The sequence below is a fragment of the Crinia signifera genome, chromosome 2 (genome assembly GCF_055691185.1).
Source record: "Crinia signifera chromosome 2, ASM5569118v1, whole genome shotgun sequence".
NCBI classification, from domain to species: Eukaryota; Metazoa; Chordata; class Amphibia; order Anura; family Myobatrachidae; genus Crinia; species Crinia signifera.
In genome coordinates, this window is record NC_139218.1 from 171,954,052 (window position 1) to 171,975,303 (window position 21,252).

At 45.8% G+C, this 21,252-nt stretch overlaps 1 protein-coding gene across 6 annotated transcripts in view; it reads left to right on the forward strand.

The window, feature by feature from the left end:
• KIF21B (kinesin family member 21B) overlaps nt 1-21,252 on the forward strand; it is a 714,596-nt gene that overhangs the window by 39,679 nt on the left and 653,665 nt on the right. The window lies entirely within an intron of this gene.

A 21,252-nucleotide genomic window follows, 5' to 3' on the forward strand; every position in this document is an offset into this window, starting at 1 on the left:
ATTTTGTGAGAAATCTCCAGTTTTTTTAAAGTGGCAATCATTTACACTGCAAAACCAGTTTGATTTTGCAGTGTGAATGATTGCCGCTTTAAAAAAACTGGAGATTTCTCACAAAATCTCTCACTTTCTGAATCTCTCATCCTATTAAATCTCACCCTATATGTCTGAAGCTTTTAGGCAACTTTTGGATACAAATTTCTATATAACACTAACTAAAGATCCTACAAACGACTTCTTGTGTGAGCTTAATGAACTGCTAAAGGAAGCCCTGACCTCGGGGGTCACGTCAAAGGACGAATACAGATTTTTATTACCTACACATCCCATTACACCCACTTTTTACTTTCTCCCCAAAATTCACAAGTCCCTCACAGCACCTCCTGGGCGTCCAATAGTATCTGGTATTAGTTCCCTCACTGCTAATTTATCACAGTTTGTAGATTTTCATTTACAACCCTATGTTCCATTTCTCAAATGTTACATAAAAGATACTACGGATCTTTTAAACAAAATCCAAACCATAACTTGGAAAGAAAATTATGCCTTTTTAACCCTTGATGTAAACTCCCTGTACACACACATCCCACATCAATTGGGATGTGATGTGATACAGATGAGACTTCTTTTAGACGAACAGTTGAAATCGGAACATAGGGATTTTATTTTGAAAGGTATATTATTTATTTTAACTCACAATTATTTTATTTTTCACTGTGATTATTATTTACAGGTAATGGGGACGGCCATGGGGACCAGGTTCGCCCCCAGCTATGCAAACCTATACATGGGGGAGGTTCAGGAGGCCCATGTGTGGGGGAGCGGCTGGGAAGCGAACCTGGTTTTCTATGGCCGTTACATAGATGACCTCATCATAATCTGGAAAGGGGACCTCACATCAGCTTCACTCTTTGTTCAAAACCTTAATTCTAACAAATATAATTTATCTTTTACACACACCTATAGCCCCACTTCTGTAGACTTCCTGGACGTGACCCTCGAGATTAGAGAAAATAAAATCATATCTTCCAATTACGTGAAACCTGTTAATACAAATTCATATATACATTTTAAGAGCGCACACCATACCCCTTGGAAGAAAAATATCCCCAAGGGACAAATAATGCGACTCCGTAGAAACTGTAGCGATACAAAACAGTTTTTAGAACAAGCTCACACAATGATGGACTCCTTTAGAGAAAGAGAATATCCCGAAGCATTACTTCAGACTGTACTGTCTGAGGTACTGCTGATGGATAGAGAAACCTTACTTCAAAATAAGAACAAAAATAAAATAAATAAAAAACAAGAAACTGATAGAGAAATTTCATTTATCAGTAAGTACAACAGTCGTACTTCAGAGATCAAAAATATTATAATACATAACTATAGAGTCCTACACCAGGATAAAATTTTATCCAATATCATCCCCCAAAAACCCATGATTATATATAAAAAGAACAGAACTCTCAAAACTATATTAGCCCCCAGTCATTTACAAAAACAAAATACAAATAAATGCTCTGAAAAAATTGATACACACTTGATTTGGCTTCCAGAGAAACCCAGAGGTTTTTTCAAGTGTGGAAAAAACAAATGTACTACATGCTTGCACATCCCCAAAGATATAACTATGTATCTAACAACTCATCTTGATATGTCTCATCAATTCAAGTCATTTATCAATTGCGACTCTACTCACATAATATACTTATTAAAATGTAGTTGTAACCTCCCATACATTGGGAGGACAACTAGAACACTCCGTACCCGTTTCATGGAGCACAGGAGAAATATTCTAAAAGGTTTCATCAAACATAGTGTTTCCAGACACTACAAATTGAAACATGGATCTAACCCATCATGTTTAAAAATAATAGGTCTGGAACACATTGCAGGTACCCCACGTGGAGGGGATCGATACAATTTACTGTGTAAAAGAGAAATTTTTTGGACCTTAAAATTCAACTCTCTCCACCCAGATGGACTAAATGAGACAATTGAACTCAATACAGTGTTATGAATACTACATATCCCATTATCAAATAGTCCTAATATTCTCTTCAAAGAATAATAAATATTATTAAAATGACTATAGAAAAATAAAAATAAAGTATATGTTGTCTTTTGATGAAACAAATATGGTTGTGAGAGATGTTTGAGAAAAATATCCCTACTGCTTTCTGAATAATCATTATGTGGTTACGAGAGATTTTTTGTCAAAATATCCCTACTGTCTTCTGAACAATCCTTTTATCCCCTTATATATTATTATGTGTTTTCTGTCACGATATCTCTAGTACTTTGAATAATTTTCTATTTAGGATATACCACCATATAGATATATATATTGTATGTTTTTGATCATGATATATTGATTGCTTATAACCTAATAAGAAAGTAAAACGTATATATATCTGTCTTTTCTGTGATGACCTAATATTTACCTACCCATTGAAATCATATAGATAGTGTTTATTGTTGGAAATGTCTAAAGTAAGATCTACCAATGTTCCCCATTGGGACAAACATTGAATTACTATCACCCCCGATGATTCAGTTATCCCTAGGGATTCTCCGCCGTGTGATATGAAAATGTCACAGGAGACGCCGTCTTTGTTGCCCGGCAACGCAGGAGGCGTGTGTTGCGTGCAGTAAGCTAATGCACATCAGACGCACGCACTCCCTGTGGAACTGGGGGCAGAGCCGGCGTCTCCTTCATTCATGGGACGGTGCTGCGTCATGTGACGCGTCGTCACCCTGTGTGTGACGCGTCATTGTAGCGCGCCCGTTCCTAAGCAACGCGGCGGACGCGGCGCGAGCTATCTGTAGGGATTTCCCCGGCCTTACCGCTGATACCGGCAATCGGCGGTGGGCGGGGGCGCCCTCTGGCACCTCGCGCCGCACTGAACAAATCGGGAACCACAATATAAGCTAAAAATATACCATATAAAGATGATCCATTTTGGCTCCAAGTTCCGGGTCATGTGACCAAACAAACATGTATGATCAGCATATTAAAATGTTTTTTCTATGTTTAAAATGTCTTTCTACCAGTCCCGTCTGCCTCCTGGACTGATAGAAACTAATACTAATACTCAACGGTTATTTTATTTTGTATATTTTTAAATCCTATATGCATACTAAACTGTAGAAAAACGTCAGTGAATCACAACAGGTGTTAATCAACACAGGTGTAGCAATTAAACATCAATTAAGAAACAAAATCCACTGCTATTTAAACTGGGCTGGGAATACCCGTCCACACTTGCTCCTGAGGAAGCCGGCCACTGATACAGCCGGGGAAACGCGTTGAGCCTGCTTATTTCTTGTGTCTGGACCCCCCATCCACTCCACAAGTGACCAGTCCTTACTCCCGACGATGATAAGAGCCTCATTCCAAAACTGGACCTTCTTCTGGGATACACGCCATATTCCTAATCCAGCAAACAACAGGAGGACATTTGCCAAATAGGGAGCCTTTCTAATCAAGGCAAGGACAATCTGGAGTCACCTTTCCTGGATCAGTCCCATATCCAGGCGACACAAACAATGATGGTAATATTACATCTTATTATGGAGTCCTAGACTTTTTACTGCGCAATATTGCCCTTAACAAAAATCTACAGCATTGCAATTCTACAGCACCAAGTGAATCTTTTTATCATTGTTAAATTTTATTATTGATGTATGCATACATAGTCGTTTTATATTAAAAAGTATTGTTAGAATATTATGTTAAAATAAAATTTATACTTTTTCAAAACCGTTGAGTATATTTTATTGAAGCAGCCAGCGCCGGCACACCCCCCCTTTTCCTTCTTAACGATTTTTGTTGGGCTTGACAACCCAGTGCCGGCTGCTTAGTGATAGCGCACCACTCAAAATTCCTTTTCCAGACTAGTGTGTATATATACGATTTGCAGCACAGCTGGTGGCTGATATATACTGTATGTAGACTGCCCTTCCACTTGCTGCAGGAACTGAAATCACAGATGAGGGTGGGCAAATTCAAATGCTCGCCCAGCTAAATGACTGAGCCAACATATCATAGAACTAATCAGCAACTCAGATGTGGTACACTAATTGGGGGTCTACATGTTCAGGTGTCGACATTGACACCAAAAAAGTAAAAAATCGTGTTGAAGTTTTGCTTCAATCGACCTAATGAATGTCGGCCTAGACATTGTCTGTGAGCTATTGTATACCTCGGCCGAAAACAATTATTCAAAACACAGAGGGAATGAGGAGGCCTCAAAAAAATGTAAATGGCACTAACAACTTTGGAATGCTGCTGTACTGTATGTTGCCTACAAACTCAAAGAGATCTCTCCTGGGTGAATTACAGTTTTGTTCCAAAGAGGTGAAAAAAACTTGGAAATCATGCAAGATATGTTTTATATAAAACAATCATGTGACTACGATTGACAACAACGTATAAAAAATTGTGTTTTAAGACTGGGGCAGGTTTTAGATAAAATGGAAGCCAGGATGAGAATTTCCTTTGGTGTCTTGCCTACATAAAATGACCATCTTTGTTTAGAAACATAGAAACATAGAATTTGATGGCAGATAAGAACCACTTGGCCCATCTAGTCTTCCCCTTTTTTAAACATGTTACCTGAAACCATATTTGATCCTTATTTCTTTGTAAGGATATCAATATGCCTATCCCAAGCATGTTTAAATTGTACTACTGTATTTGCCTCTACCACCTCTGATGGGAGGCTATTCCACTTATCTACTACTCTTTCTGTGAAGTAATTCTTCCTCAAATTTGCCCTGAATCTTCCTCCCTCTAGTTTCAGTGCATGTCCTCGCATACCTCCCAACTTCTGACATCCCCGAGGCGGGACGTAGCTGCAGCGCGCCATAGGCGCTCCAAAAATGTTGTGGGAGGGGGCGTGGCCTAATTCTGGGGGCATGGCCTATACTCGCGGCTCTCCTGCGAGGCCACGCCCCCATTTTGCCGCTATGGGGGCATGACCCAGAGGCTCTGTGAGCCTCTAGCCATGCCCCCAGCCCCCTGGCTGCGGGAATAGACGCTGTGCACATGCGCACAGCGTTTATTCCCAGCTGCTTAGCAGCAGACAGGGGGGACTCGCAACAGCCCCCCCTCACCGTGGGACACTGCCGGCCGCGGGAGGGACAGCGGGACAGGCCCTGATAATCGGGACTGTCCCGCTGTAATCGGGACTGTTGGGAGGTATGTCCTCGTGTTCCGCTGCTCCTCTTCCTGTGAAGAATGTCTCCCACCTGTACCTTGTTAAAACCCTTGATATATTTGAAAGTTTCTATCATGTCTCCCCTTTCCCTTCTCTGCTCTAAAGTATACATATAAAGATCTTTTAGTCTTTCCTGGTACGTTTTGTGATGTAGGCCATGCACCATTTTAGCTGCCCTTCTTTGTACAGTCTCTAATGTATTTATATCCTTCTGGAGATATGGCCTCCAGAACTGAACACAATAATCTGTGGTGATGTGCACCAGCCACTTTTCGCGTTTTGGGTTCTGATAACCTTCAGGCTTTGGGTTCTAATGGATTTTGCCAAAACACCCCCTAAAACGTTTTGGGTTCTGATTTTCATTTTAAAAAAGCATAAAAACCGCTAAAATCGCAGAATTATTGTGTTTTTTTATTCCTACACTATAAATAACAACAATAACATTCATTTCCACTCATTTCCAGTCTATTCTGAACACTTCACAATATTGTTTTTAGGGCAAAAGGTTGCACCGAGGTAGCTGGATAACTATGCTAAGCCACACAAGTGTGTGGCACAAACACGTGGCACTGCAGTGGCAGACAGGATGGCAGTTTGAAAAACTCGGCCCCAAAAAGACCCTTATCTGGCTTGTTCGTGTTTACCACCAGCCGAGTAGCAGTGGGCAATTGGTGCAGCAATGCAATAGCTGCAAAGGGGTGGAACCTTCTGACCACAGGCGGCGACCAGCTGAGGAGCAGTGGGGCGATTGATGCAGCACTGAGTTGGTCTGCGAGTGTGCTGTGCTGTGTATCTGTTTTTATCAGTTTAATATCTAAGACCACTATCTAGCTTGATCGTGTTGTTTACCACCAGCTGAGGAGCAGTGGGCGATTCGTGCAGCAACCAAAGACTCTCAGCAGTGGGATTGGTCAGCTCTGTGATTATTATTTGAATCCAAACAGTTGTATGTATGTAAAGACAATTCCACTTATCACTGTCAAGAACGATAACAGTTGTATGCGCTGAAAGACAAGTCCCACATATGAATGACTCTCAGCAGTGGGATTAAGGAATGTTGATGGCTTGATCGTGTTTACCACCAGCCGAGGAGCAGTGGGTGATTCGTGCAACAATCAATGACTCTCAGCAGTGGGATTGGTCGTCCACTTATCTCACATATCAATGTCTCTCAGCAGTGGGATTAATGAATGGTGATGCAAGATGGAAATGTCCTTGGGATCTCCCACCCACCCTTATGTTGTGGAAATAGGACATGCACACTTTAACAAACCAAACATTTCAGCGACAGGGCCTACAAAACTGTGGCTGAAATTATTGGTTTGTTTGGGCCACCACACAAAAAAAATCATATCTCCTTGTATAAACTGGCTCTACAGAGACAATTTACCTCCTCATCTGATTCCTCGCCCCCTTCAGTGTGTACTTCCTCATCCTCACAGATTATCAATTCATGGACTCCACAATCACAGGTCCCGTTATAATCTCTGGAGGCAATTCCTGGTCTTCATTGAATAATTGATAATTAATTTCTATAAACATCATCTTCTTCACATTTTGCGGAAGCAACCTCCTTCGCCGCTCACTGACCAGGTTCCCCGCTGCACTAAAAACTCTTTCGGAGTACACACTGGAGGAGGGACAACTCAGGTAAAATAGAGCCAGTTTGTACAGGGGCTTCCATACTGCCTTTTTTTCCTGCCAGTACAGGTAAGGACTGTCTGACATGTCTACTTGGATGCTGTCACCAAAGTTATCCTCCACCATTTTTTCAACGGCGACAGCATCCAATGCAGCGACAGTAGACATGTCAGCAATCGTTGGCAAGTCCTTTAGTCCGTACCAGATGTCCAAACTCCCTCCTGTCTGCCCTGCATCCCTGCCAGTGGGTTGTGTGGAAAATCGCAGCTGTTTCCTCGCAGACACAGGTGTGGGAGAAAATGAAGGAGGAGCTGGGGCCGTGTCACGGTCCCCTTCAGATAACACTCTCCTGACCAGCAGGTCTTTGCACCTTTGTAGACTTGTGTCCGCTGGAAACAGAGACACAACATACGCTTTAAACCGAGGATCGAGCACGGTGGCCAGAATGTATTCCTCTGACTTTAACAGACTGACCACCCTCGTATCCTGGCAAAGCATATGGAGGGCTTCATCCACAAGCGCGACATGCTTTGTGGAATCGCAACGTTTTAGCTCCTACTTCACTTTCTCCAGCTGCTTCTGCAACAGCCTGATCAGGGGAATCAGCTGACTAATGCTGGCAGTGTCGGAACTGACTTCACGTGTGGCTAGTTCAAATGACTGGAGAACCTTGCACAACACGGAAATCAGCCTCCACTGCGCTTGAGTCAGGGGAAAGCCCCGCTCCTCTGCCTATGTCGTAGGTGGCCGTGTAGGCTTGAATGGCCTTTTGCTGCTCCTCCATCCTCTGCAGCATATAGAGGGTGGAGTTCCAACGCGTCACCACCTCTTGTTAAGCTGATGGCAGAGCAGGAGTTTTTGCTGCCGCTCCAGCCTTCGGCAGGCAGTGGCAGAATGCCGAAAGTGTCCGCAAATTTTGCGGGCCACCGCAAGCATCTCCTGCACGCTCCTGTCATTTCTGATGAAATACTGCACCACCAAATTTATTGTATGGGCAAAACATGGCACGTGCTGGAAATTGCCCATGTGTAATGCCCGCACAATGTTACTGGCGTTGTCCGACATCAGAAATCCTCAGAAGAGTCTAAGGGGGGTAAGCCACTGGGAGATGATTTCCCTCAGTTTCTCTAAGAGGTTGTCGGCGTTGTGCCTCTTCCTGAAACCGGTGATACACAGTGTAGCCTGCCTTGGTGTGCAGGAGATGCTGCTGCTGCTGCAGAAGGCGATGCATCTACCCAGTGGGCTGTCACAGTCATATAGTCCTTAGTTTGCCCTGATCCACTTGTCCACATGTCCGTAGTTAAGTGGACAGTGGGTACAGCCGCATTTTTCAGGGCACTGAGGACACTTTTTCTGACTTCCCTGTACATCGTGAGTATCACCTGCCTAGTGAAGTGGAATCTAGATGGGATTTGGTACCGGGACACAATACCTCCATCAACCGTCTAAATCCCACTCCACTCCACGACTGTTGGACGGTCAATTGCTAAGTGAAAGACGTAGCGGTCTTACGACTTCCCCTCTGGGATGATGACCGACTCCCAGCAGCGGCAGTAGTAGGCGTAGCGCTGCAGGATCCTCCGGAGGAATCTCAGCTAGAAGGGGAGTCAGTCATGCTGGTGACATGGCCTGCAGGACTCCCCCCGATCTGGATCAAGGAGGAATTTGACAAAAAGGGAGTTGGTGGTGTGCTTTTCAGCTTGGCTCCAACAGGAGGACCAAGGGATTTAGGTGTTCCTGGACTGCTAGCCGCAGTTCCTAAACTAACACTGATTTATAAAGGGTCTTCAGGTGACATATAAGGGAGGATGTCCCTAGGTGGGCAAGATCCTTATCCTTGCTTATTTGAGCTTTACATAAGCTACATATGGCAATACATTTGTTGTCCGGATTCTGAGAAAAAAAAATTCCAGACCGTAGAGGTGGGCTTTTTCATCCCATGGACAACCACTGTTTCTTGCACTCCCCCCATTCCCCTGGTGCCTCATTTAAGCAAACCACCTCAGCATCCTCCTCGTCAACTTCCTCCTCAGCGCCAGCTACATCAATATCCTCCTCTCGGTCTACAACATTGAAACCTTCATTATCTAAATCCGGAACTGCACTGTGGATGATCCATCCAGCATAGGCAGAGGGAGTGCTGAAAATGGTGGAAGGAGCCACCACTTCCCGTACAGCGATGGGAAGGTCAGGCATCGCAACCACCAACACCCTTGGACTCTCCTTGGGGGTTTGTGATAACATGTCTTCTTTAGTAGGCAAAGATGTTTGCTGTATTTTTGATGACAGCTGAAATCTCTTCAAATTTCTAAAGGGGTGAGTAGGAGGGCTTGCATGGTCATGTGTAGTTGAACCACCAGTCATGAATACAGGCCAGGGCCTTAACCGTTCCTTGCCACTCCGTGTAGTAAATGGCACATTGCCAATTTTACGTTTCTACTCAAATGATTTGAATTTAATTTTTTTGGTCCTCCTTTTAATCAACTTTGGCTTTTTGGGTTTTATGTGCCCCGTACTTTGACACTGGTCATTGGCCTTGGCAGACGACGTTGATGGCATACCATCATTCATCATCCATGTCATCATTACTACATGCATTTGCAGCAGATTCAGAAGTAAGAGGAAGCAGCCCTTCATCTTTCCCTAATTGATTCTCCATATTTCTCTTTCGTCCATCCCGGTGACACAGCTAACCTTGGGATGTAGAAGGGTCCGCAGGAGCCAAGGCACCTATGCTGAAAGCTTTCTACTGGACGCAGGCTCCTCCCTCCTGCATCCCATCATGCTTCCGTTCGTTTTAGGTGCCCACAGGAGCGGGTGCTATGCTGATCGGCTGCTGCTGCAGCTGGCTTTTTTTCTGGATTTTGACTAGATTAGCTAGGTTTTTTATTACAGTATTTTATTAACTTAGTGATTTAGTGCAGGTTTTTTTCCAGTGTGCTGCTTCTGACAAGAAGCGCTGCACACTGAGAGCGCAGCAGAGGCTGACAGAAGCGCGTAATGTCAGCACTCTGTGTGCAGGGGTGGGCTGTCTGCACCAACTGCACATCGCTTAGCCCCAGCTTTGCTGAGGTTTGCCTGGGCCCTGGGAGCGTCTGCAACCGGCTCCTTGCTTAGAAGGGGATTGTGGGGGAAGGACCTCCCACGATGGCGGGCGCCATCTTGGAAGGGCTTATAGACTGAAATCCCACTAGGGAGGTGAAGTCTATTACAGGTGTCCAGTGCAGCTGGGCGACTCCAAGTGATCCCAGAGTGAAGGCACTAGGAGGTGTGGGAGTAGCTAAAGGGGGAAAGGCGCCAATTCTGGTTTCCTACCCCACTTGATCCCTTCCTACTCTGTGTGCGGGTGCCATTTTCTCTCCATACTGGCTGTTTCTTCCAGAATGACACAGGGTGCAGTTTCTCCTGAAAAGCGCTATCCCCGCTGACGCATGAGGTCACTTACAGCAAGCAGACAGATAAGTACACTGTATACATTGCTCGTGCTTTGCCTGACATTGTGCACCGTGGGTTATAATGACTGACACGGGTGATGATGCTGCTGCTGTGGGCGGGGGGGGGAGCGCGGGACATGTTATTGGACTGCAGTGTTTGCGGGGTTAAATTAACATGTGAACAGATGGACCAAGGGGACCTTTGCCCTGCTTGCGAATCTGTGCCCAGTGATGCGCATGCCAAGAGGTCTGAGCAACTGAGAACCTGCGTGGGCTGCTGCATTGGGGAGGTCTATGAATGCCTTGGCTGAGGCTCTTAGCAGGCAGAAGGATAACTTTATTAAGTCTCCTAGCTCTTCCTCCCAGACTTCTATTGGATCCATTGCTCCTTCGCAAGGGGACCCCATGTTGCTGCAGGTCAAACAGGACACTGCGCAAGGGATCCATAAGATGAATTCATCAGCTACACCTCCTCTGTTATCCTTAGATTTAGATGATGATGGTGTTTGTGCAGATGACTTATCTTGGGACCAAAGGGAAGAGGCTGATGCTTCTGTTCCAGGTATTGAGGATTTAATCCTGGCTGTAAAACAGGCATTAGACTTGTCTGAGGAGGACAAAGTGCAGGCTCATTGTGTTTTTAAGAGAATGCGCAGAGAATCTGTGACCTTTCCTTCGGATGAAGGCATGGTCTCCTTGTTAGGGGAAGCCTGAAAAGAAGGTGACTATGTCCAAGAGATTTGCAAATATGTATCCCATGCCTGAGGAGCATGTTAAATTATCGGAGAAAGTCCCGTTGGTAGACGCTCCTGTGGCTAGATTGTCAAAGGTTACAGCACTGCCAGTCCAGGGTGGTGCAGCCTGTAAAGATCCAGTCTATAAGAAGGTGGAAGGATTCCTTAAAGCAGTTTTTGAGGTAGTGAGCTATACACTCCGCCCCATTATTGTCTCAGCTTGGGTAGCAAAAGCTATGATTAAGTGGGCCGAGGCCTTGGGAGAGCAGCTGCGGCCTGATTCTGAGGCGTTCATCCTTGCAGAAAAACTCAGATGTGCAGCAGAGTACATCACTGAGGCTGGGGAAGAAGGCGCAAAAATGGCATCAAAGGTATCCGCCACATCTGTGTCTGCTAGGCGAGCCCTCTGGCTTAAGGCCTGGGATGCAGACAGTGACAGTGGGGCAGATGTACACACAGCTGATTGGCTGGTGCGTTAACTCTTCCAAGTTATCTCCACTTTATCTCCAGTTTATCTCTTCTCCAGGCTTAATACATCTGCCCCAGTGAGTCTAAAAAAGCCTTTGAGACCTTGGCGTTTAAAGGGGAGTTACTTTTTGGCTCTGAACTAGAGTCTATCATAAAGCAAGCCACAGGAGGAAAGAGTACTTTTCTTCCTACCACTGCAAAAGCTTCAGGCTCAAAGTTTGGAGTGTTTAAGCCTGCTTTTCGCTCTTCCTTTCGAGGGGGAGCGTCCAGTAAAGGACAGGCAGGAAGAGGTAGATTCCCTGCTGGTAGAGGAAAAGTCTCCAAATCCAGATTTGGGGCTTTTGGTAAGAAGCAAGTTTCAAAAGGAGAGGATAAATCCACTATATGATGGGGTGCAGGCTCCCCGTTCTGGCCTCAGAGTGGAAGGTCGCCTTTCGGGACAGGTGGAACATTCTGACCTCAGACCCTTGGGTCCTTTCAATTGTCTCAAGAGGTTATCAGATAAATCTCAAGGGAAGCCACTTCACGCATGATCCTTTTGGGGGCGGCGTTGGCTCTCAGGGAAAAAGGGGTTGTGGTCCCGGCTCCTCAGGAGGAACACAAGAAAGGTTTTTAATTCAATTATTTTCTTGGTGCCCAAACCAGACGGGTCAGTCAGACCCATACTAAACTTAAAGTCTTTAAACCAACACCTTTGGGTGGATCACTTCCGCATGGAGTCCCTGCATTCAGTGCTTGGCAGCATAGAGCCGAGGGAATTTTTGGTATCCGTGGACATTCAGGATGCATGTCTGCATATACCCATATGCAAAGTAGTGTTCACTCTAGAAATTTTTTAGGGCAGAGTGCTGACCACAGGAAGGGCACATTTTTCAATCGCAAGGGCACATTTTCATTTAAAAGGTCAAAATGGTGACACCTGATCTTCAAACCATCAGCACGTTTATGCTACAGTATATAATCCACCTTGTGACACCTGAGCGTCACACCATCAGCACATTTATGTTTTATAAACCATTTTGTGACTCCAGAGCTTCAAACATCAGCACATTTATGCTATATAACCCATCTTGTGACACCTGAGCGTCACACCATCAGCACATTTATGCTATATAACCATCTTGTGACACCTGAACGTCACACCATCAGCACATTTATGCTATATAATCCATTTTGTGACACCTGAGCGTCACACCATCAGCACATTTATGCTATATAATCCATCTTGTGACACCTGAGCGTCAAACCATCAGCACATTTATGCTATATAATCCATCCTGTGACACCAGAGCATCACACCATCAGCACATGTATGCTATATAACCATCTTGTGACACCGGAGAGTCACACCATCAGCACATTTATGCTATATAACCATCTTGTGACACCGGAGCATCACACCATCAGGACATTTATGCTATATAACCCATCTTGTGACACCTGAGCGTCACACCATCAGCACATTTGTCTTGATTGGCTTTTGGGGCCAGCTCGAGTAGTTTTGAAATAGCTGCGCCACGGCGGACCTGCTTTTGTAAAGTAAGGGGGAAACCACTCTTTACGGCTATTCCTTCCTGCAAGCCACGACCAGATTCTACTTCCTCCACAAAAAAATGTGGACACCAGGAAGCAGAATCTGGTCGCCGTGGCGACCTAGCGACCGGGGTTTGTCGAGCCTTTATGTAAACCCAGCATTAGAGCAGAATCTGAACTAATTAATTGTATATGCCCATTTTAGGCAGAAAAATTAAAGGTGTCTATATGTTCTGTACTGATATGTACTGTACTGACAAGCCAATAAAAGTAAATATTTATAAAATGAACACCATTTTAAATTCAAGAAATTATTACAAATAATGTATTTGAAAGTCAGTTTTTATACCAATGCTAAAAAATTGTCAGAATGTAGTTTGTTCACGTGTGTTATGGAATGCATGCAAATATGGATTTCTCTTATTGAGGTCTACAGTCATCCTGCTCGTACCCATCAGCTATCCTATATGAGTTGAGTGGTGGATGCTTAGTTTCCATGGAAACAAAACAAGAGGGGAGAGGAGGCACAAAGACAGACAAAGAAAGAACAAGCTGTATTCAGTGAGAGAGAATATGAATAAGGAGTGCACAGAGTGCAAATACTGAAAAAAAAGAAGGAATGAATAAGAAAAGAGAACCTAATTGACTTAGTAGAAGTAGAGTAGAGGGTGCATAAATACTGACTTGATTAAAATAGTATGAATGGTTCCTATGTACTCTTATTATTCAGTTATGATATCAAGTGATATAACTAGTAATTTTGAAATTAAAACATGAATATCACATTTTGGTCCTAAATTTAGAGGAATACAAAAGAGGAGTTACTTTTGACATTAGTAAGACAAGCTGTCCCTCAAATTACGTAACATGTGTGGGGAAGATGTTAAATGTGCAGAAAGATTTATACAGGTTGATTATTCCTTATCGGAAATGCTTTGGACCACATGCATTTTGGTTAAGGGATTTTTACTGAATTTTGGAATATTTTTTTTACATACTTATCTGGTCCCCTGTCAGTGCCCCAATGGTCCGCTGACATCCACGGTGTCCCCTGGCGTCCACTGCAGCTTTTTGAATCCTCTTCAGCGGCATCTTCAGTCTCAGGGGTGCATTACGCGAGTGTAACATGGCAGTTCCTATGTGATTGGCTAGTAATTTATCTATGTCCACTATTTATCACTCTACAAGACAGTAGAGAAGTTTTTTGTTTGTTCAACAATCTTTATTGACATATGGCCAAAGTTATACCCTTTGACATCGCACTTATGACCTGGGTTATCATCAGCTTGCTGCCTGGTCGTCACTGGTCGAGGTGCGGTGTGAAAGTACCAAACCTAATAGCCAACGTGAAAATTTGACCCGGGTTATAAGAAGGGTTGTCGACCTGTGTAATATGGGTTTAGAATGAAAGCGTTGGACATGGGTTGTAGCCAGTTCGGACCCAGGGTCCAACCTGTAAGTCGCATTACATGTATCACTACCTGCTTCTCTAGTGTTTTTCCAGGTGTTTTGCTTAACTTACAACTCTGAATCAGCTCAATGAGGTTTTCCTAAACATACTTTTGACTTCCAGACTAAAATAAACCTACAATATAAACTAAGGGGCATACACATGGGGTGATTTCAGACTCTTTTCTAAGAGATCTGAATAGATCACTTGGAAAAGGAGCACAGATCGCACTGTGTGTATGCCTTGCAGCGATGTGTGGTCCTGTGCGTTGCTATCACCCCAGGGAAATGCACTGGCTTTCCCTAGATCGTGGGGCTTTGCCTATTAAAAATAGACAAAGCCTGGGGCGTGGCCTAGCAGCCATTGTGATAAGCAGCACTTTGCCTGAGCTCCTACATACAGCCAGGAATAAGTGGGACTCCAGACACCATCCCCAATCCAGAGGACACACAGAGAGCCCCCTGCACCTGTACACCCCTCTGGAGGTCAGCCCGAGCGGCAGCGGAATCGGGAAGCCTATTTTTAGGCTTCTGCAGGTTGCGGCCTACTCGAGGCTCCGGAGCCGGGACATAGATTTTGGACGCCTGCTGGGACTCGAGCTCCGCGGCCGGGAGACGCAGCTGAATCCTTTTTGGGACCACCAGCAGACCACCCAGGCATCCCCAGGCCCCCCTGGACACCCCCCTGAGCCGGGACTAAAGCAGGGAAAGCAGGTACACTGCGTTTGCATCCCCCCCAGCACTCACCCTGTAATTCGCGGCGGCCATCTTGGATGTGGCATGATCAAAAACGCTACTGAATCCTTGTCTGAGACCACCAACAGACCAGCCAGGCATCCCCAGGCCCCCCTGGACACCCCCCTGAGCCAGGACTGAAGCAGGGAGAGCGGGTGCATTGCGCCTGCATCCCCCCCCCTGGCCCAGCACTCTCTCTGTGATCAGCGGCGGCCATCTTGGATGTGGCATAAGCAAAAACGTCACACACAGAGATCCCCTGGATGCATGTGAGGACTATACTGAGGTGGCCTATGCGGGAGCTCCATCTAGTGGCCAGAACCAGCCTTCTCCCTGTTCTTTTGATGCAGACTTCATACCAATGCCATTTGCTGTTTAGCTGTACAACACAAGGAGCTGCCATACATTAAAGTGCACTAGCTGGGGGCACCCTACACAAAGTTCTGCCCTAATCTGCCATCGCCGGATGATGCAACCCGTGATGGATGAGTGACCTTCGGCGGCTCCACCCACCTCCCGGGGCTCCATAACGTGGTTAACCTGGGGCTGACTCCCCGCAATGCACTACTAATTTGTATTAGCGGCCAATCTGACGAACATTCTCACTTGTCCCTTCCTTCAAGCTATTATGCCACCCAAGAAAAGCAAAGCGCCCCAATCGGTGTCACAGATTCCTTTCTTTAAGGTATCCCCACATCCATCCAACAAAAAAGATATGGACAGGCCCTCTGATGTGTCACCCACCTCGGCCCCACCAACGATGCCGAAACTGCCTGTTGACAATCCTACGAAGATGCCTTCTACTTCTGTAAAAGACTCGGATGCCCTCACGGTCGGCACCCTGAAATTACTTTTCTCGGAATTCAAAAGCGAGGTCACTGCGGAAATTCGCGCCGCAATACAGAATTGCCAGCAATCTGTGGACGAGCTTGGCGCCCGCACAGACCACCTCGAGACAAAAATGGAGGAAGTTGTTGGCTCTCATAACGGGCTAATTGACTCACACGACACTCTCGAGGCGGAGGTCAGGGCACTGCGGGAGAAGGTGGCCGACCTTGAGGACAGGTCTCGGAGATCCAACCTTAAGATCCGAGGCATCCCGGAAAACATCTCAAACAGTAGTCTGCACGACTACACCATGGCAGTGTTTAAGAAACTCTTACCGCAAGCTTCAACAGCAGATCTACTCATAGATAGGATACACAGACTCCCTAAAGCCAGGGCGGCTCCTACATCTGCTCCCAGAGACGTGCTTATGAAAATGCACTACTTCCATATTAAAGAAGCATTAATGAAAGCGGCCAGACCTTCATCAGAAACGGCGCCGGCTCTGGGAGAGCTCCAACTATTTGGGGACTTGTCTACAGCTACCATCCTCAGGAGACGTTCGTTCCAGCCCATAACATCGGCACTGAGAAAGGCGAACGTACCCTACAGGTGGGGATTCCCAACGAAGCTACTAGTTTCCAGGGAAGGCACCACGATTGCTATCTTAGAACCAGAGGATGGACAGAAGCTTCTGTCATCGTGGAACATTCCTAGCACCGGACCTGGCCCTTCCTCCCCACGTCGACTTCAGCAGGACTGGTCTACAGTGGGGTGAGGTAAATTGGGCTGTCCAGGTGTGACTCAGTATTCACCATATCTTAGCTCCCTTGCTATATATACTTCTCACGGTTGTTATCGGGACTCCTTGTTTGCTACAATGCATTATAACTAAACACTGTTGTCGGGCTGCCTTGAATGAAACCCGAGCATAGCTCTACTCCCTATCTTACATTAAGGCTCCCCATTGGTATTGGTATTAATGTTAATGTTTAGATGGTTAGCTTAGAGATTGGATATACAGTTATACGGTTTTATGTTACCACAACACATTTTGTGGCCGTTATTAATAACCTAACTACACCCCATAGGGGGAGATTGGCCTTTAACTTTAACCTTATTCTACTAGAAGTTGACTGTTCTGCTCCCCGGGAGGTGGGAAGCAGGCTGCTACCCCCCACTCGAGATGGTACCCAGCCAAAGTCGATTGTTGGCTGGTATTGATCCCAAAGGGGATCACTTCAACCCCTTAACCCCCTCTTCCCCCCCCTATTACCCCCATACCCAACTTAAGTACAAAGACACTGTATTCAGAAATAGGCACCTACTGTTTATATTGCTTTGGGACCTCCTTGATTTAGGCAGTTCCACAGAACGTGTTCAGCATCTCCCCCCTCAGGACTATGGTTAAGCTGTTATCATTAAATGTAAAAGGTCTAAATTCTCCCCAGAAACGGAAACTGGCACTAAATTACTTCCACAAAAAAAGAGCGCAGGTGGTCGCTCTACAGGAGACCCACTTCCAAGCGCAAAATCCCCCCCTATTCACCGATCATAGATACCCAGTATGTTATAGAGCCAACGGCCCAAACAAAAAAGCCGGTGTGGCTATCCTGATATCTAAAGACTGCCCGTTTGTTTTACTTTCCCAATGCGCCGACCCTGAGGGGAGATACCTGATCCTTACCGGTCACCTAGACGGAGTAGAGGTGACTATTGCATCCTGCTATGCCCCAAACACTAAACAGTTGAAATTCCTTAGGAAATTTCTGAACGCACTGCAATCCCAGGTTAAAGGGGCCTTAATGATCTTAGGAGACTTTAATACGGTTCCTGACCCCTTCTTAGATAAGTCAAAACTCCCACGCACATTTAGACACAACAGGAACAGAGACAACTTACCTAACCTTAGTAAAACCCTAGCAGAATTCGAACTTTATGATCTATGGAGGGTTAAACACCCCTCAATGAGGGACTACACCTTCTTTTCACATGTACATCAGTCTTATTCGCGTATAGATCTGGCTCTAGTGAGTAGATGGACCATTCCCTCGGTATCTAAGATAGACATCCTGCCGTCCACCTGGTCGGACCACTCCCCTTTGTTGATCAACTGGGAGGTATCTAAGCATAGAATCCCACCAGGCCCCTGGAGGCTGAGGCCATCCTTGCTAAACCAGCAGGAGGCCCTCCAGGCCCTACAGTCTTCGCTTGACACATATCTGGACACAAATAGTACTGATGACACATCGACCTTTGTTCACTGGTGTGCGTTAAAGGCGGTTATGCGCGGCACCTCGATCCAGATGGCCTCTAGACTTAAGAAAAAATATAAAAAAGATCTTCTAGAGGCGGAGCTTGAATTAGCAGGTTTAGAGAGTGCACATAAAGCGGACCCGTCCAACAGAGATAAGTACAAGCAATTATTAGCTGCCAGGGACAGGGTTAACTTACATACCTTAGCGGAAGTCCAGCGTAATATTAATAAACTGAACCAAAAGTTCTATACACTGGGCAATAGGGCAAACAAACTCCTAGCGCATAAACTAAGGGGACGCAGGGCTTCTACTCGCATCCAAGCCATATACACCTCTAATGGGACCAAGGTATCGGATCCCTCTGATATCGCTGAGACCTTTGCTAACTATTATGCCAATCTGTATAACCTAAAGCAGGATCCAGAAACACATCAGCCCTCCCTTTCGGAGATCAACAGGTTCCTCCAAGCTCAATCCCTGCCCTCCCTGGACTCCGATGAGTGTACCCGTCTGGATGCTCCTTGGAGTGTTGAGGAGGTTGAACTAGCCATAGACGCGCTGCCCTCAGACAAGGCCCCAGGGCCAGACGGATTCCCCACTAACTTTTACAAAACTTTTAAAACTAAACTAGCCCCTACCCTAGTCCCAGTGTTTAACGAGGCCTCCTCTGCCACCGCCTTCCCTAAAGAGATGCTAGAGGCTCGCATCGTAACAATTCCCAAACCAGGTAAAACACCCACTAACGTACAGAATTATCGCCCGATAGCACTTCTCAATGTAGATGTCAAAATTTACGCAAAACTAATTTCTAACAGAATCGCTCCCCTGCTACCCAAACTGGTCAACTCAGACCAAGTTGGATTTATAGTTGGCAGACAGGCACCTGACAATACGCGCAGAATTATTAATGTCATGGAGTACTGTCAGAGGCAGAAACGGCCCCTCCTAGTTCTATCGCTCGATGCCGAAAAGGCTTTTGATAGACTAAACTGGGATTACCTACGTGCCACCCTTCGGAAGTTTGGAATCGGGGGGAGAATGTTTCATTCCATCCTAGCCCTGTACTCCCTCCCATCAGCAAGAGTATTAGCAAATGGCAGCTCCTCTTCGTCCTTTGATATAACTAACGGCACACGCCAGGGATGCCCACTCTCCCCGCTAATATTTGCCTTGGCGATTGAACCCCTGGCAGAAGCTATCCGCTCCCAGGCACTTATACAGGGACCTGTTATTGGGGGTATATCCCACAAGATTAGTCTGTTCGCAGACGACGTATTACTTTGTCTGGAGGAGCCAACCTCTTCTTTATTCCATTTGCACAAAACACTAGAGGCCTACTCTAAGGTATCTTATTATAAGTTAAATACCACAAAAACAGAGGCCTTCCCAATGGACATATCGGAGGTAGTGCTTACGCGCTTAAAAAATGACTATAGATATGCATGGAAGACCAAGTCCATCAAGTATCTGGGCATTAACCTAGCTAGAGAATGCGACATTCTGGAGATTAACTATCTACCTCTCCTACAAGCTTTTGAAGCTCTGACCAAGGAGTGGATGATGCAAGAAACCTCCTGGGTGGGCCGCATTGCTGCAGTAAAGATGGTACTACTTCCCAAATTGCTCTATATTTTCCGTACCATCCCTCGTCCCTTCCCCACCTTCATATCTAATAAGTTCAACAAAACCTTATCCACCTACATATGGAAAGGTGCTAAACCTAAGATAGCAAAAACCACTCTCGCCCTTCCTAAGGATGCGGGGGGAGTTGGATGCCCAGATCTCGTCAGATACCACACCGCGTGTCTCCTAAGCCAGGCTAAGGAGTGGCTCCTTGAAACCCCAACTAAGCCCTGGGTGGTGATAGAGAAGGCCCTTGTGCACCCCCTCCTTCTCCCGGATTTGCTTAGACTCCCAGCCTTATCCCCCCTTCCTCCAATGATATTACCAAAAGCAGCACGCACTACCATATCAGTTTGGCATAAACTGGTCGCCCAGGATGGGGATATCGAACTTCCCTCCCCTCAACTCACATTGAAATCTATAGCTGCCCTAATTCCCGACCTATCAATCCAGTCTTGGGCCGGGTTGGGCTTAAACTCAGTCCAAGATCTCATAGCGGATGGAATCTTAATGTCATTCTCCCAACTGCAGCAGTCATACCTTGTCCCCAGGCAGGACTTTTACAAATTCCTACAGATTAGACACTGGCTAAATGTTAATCTACCTAAACCCTCTACTAGGAAGGGAATTCCAGGCCTTCTGAAGTCATTTTTTGAGTCTACTAATTCAAGAGGAGGTATCTCCAAATGGTATAATTATATGTCGGTCCCGAGCATAAATAAGAGGTTCCCCTCGCAGATTCAGTGGGAGAGAGACCTCCCAGACACATTTACGGAGGAGGTATGGAGGCGGATATTCCAGTCCTGCTTTAAAATTTCTAAATGTGTCAACCACGCAGAAATGTATTACAAGCTAATGCATAGGGCATACCTCACACCGGCCCGTTTACATAAATTCTGGCCCTCCATGTCCCCGTCATGCTGGAGGAATTGTGGTGGGAGGGGGAATATCCTACACATATTTTGGGAGTGCCCGGCACTGGAGTTATTGTGGAGAGATATCTTCCTGTTTACCGCTTGTGTGCTCAAGCAGGACATCCCTAGGAACCCACTAACTGCTTTGTTCCATATCCCCCCGGAGACACTTCACCCGGGAGACGCATACTTATTGGGCCACATAATGGTAGCAACCAAAGCCGCAATTGCCCAACTTTGGAAGTCGGCGGAAACGCCTTCCCCCCAAACGATCATTAACAAGATTCATAGACACTTCCTTTTTGAAACAGCGGGAGATCTGCACCCTCCCAGGGCGACTCCTGTACACCTCAGGTGGCGCAGATGGGCGGAGTATAGAGAGACTATGGGCCTTCCGAGAGGATATAGCCCAATCA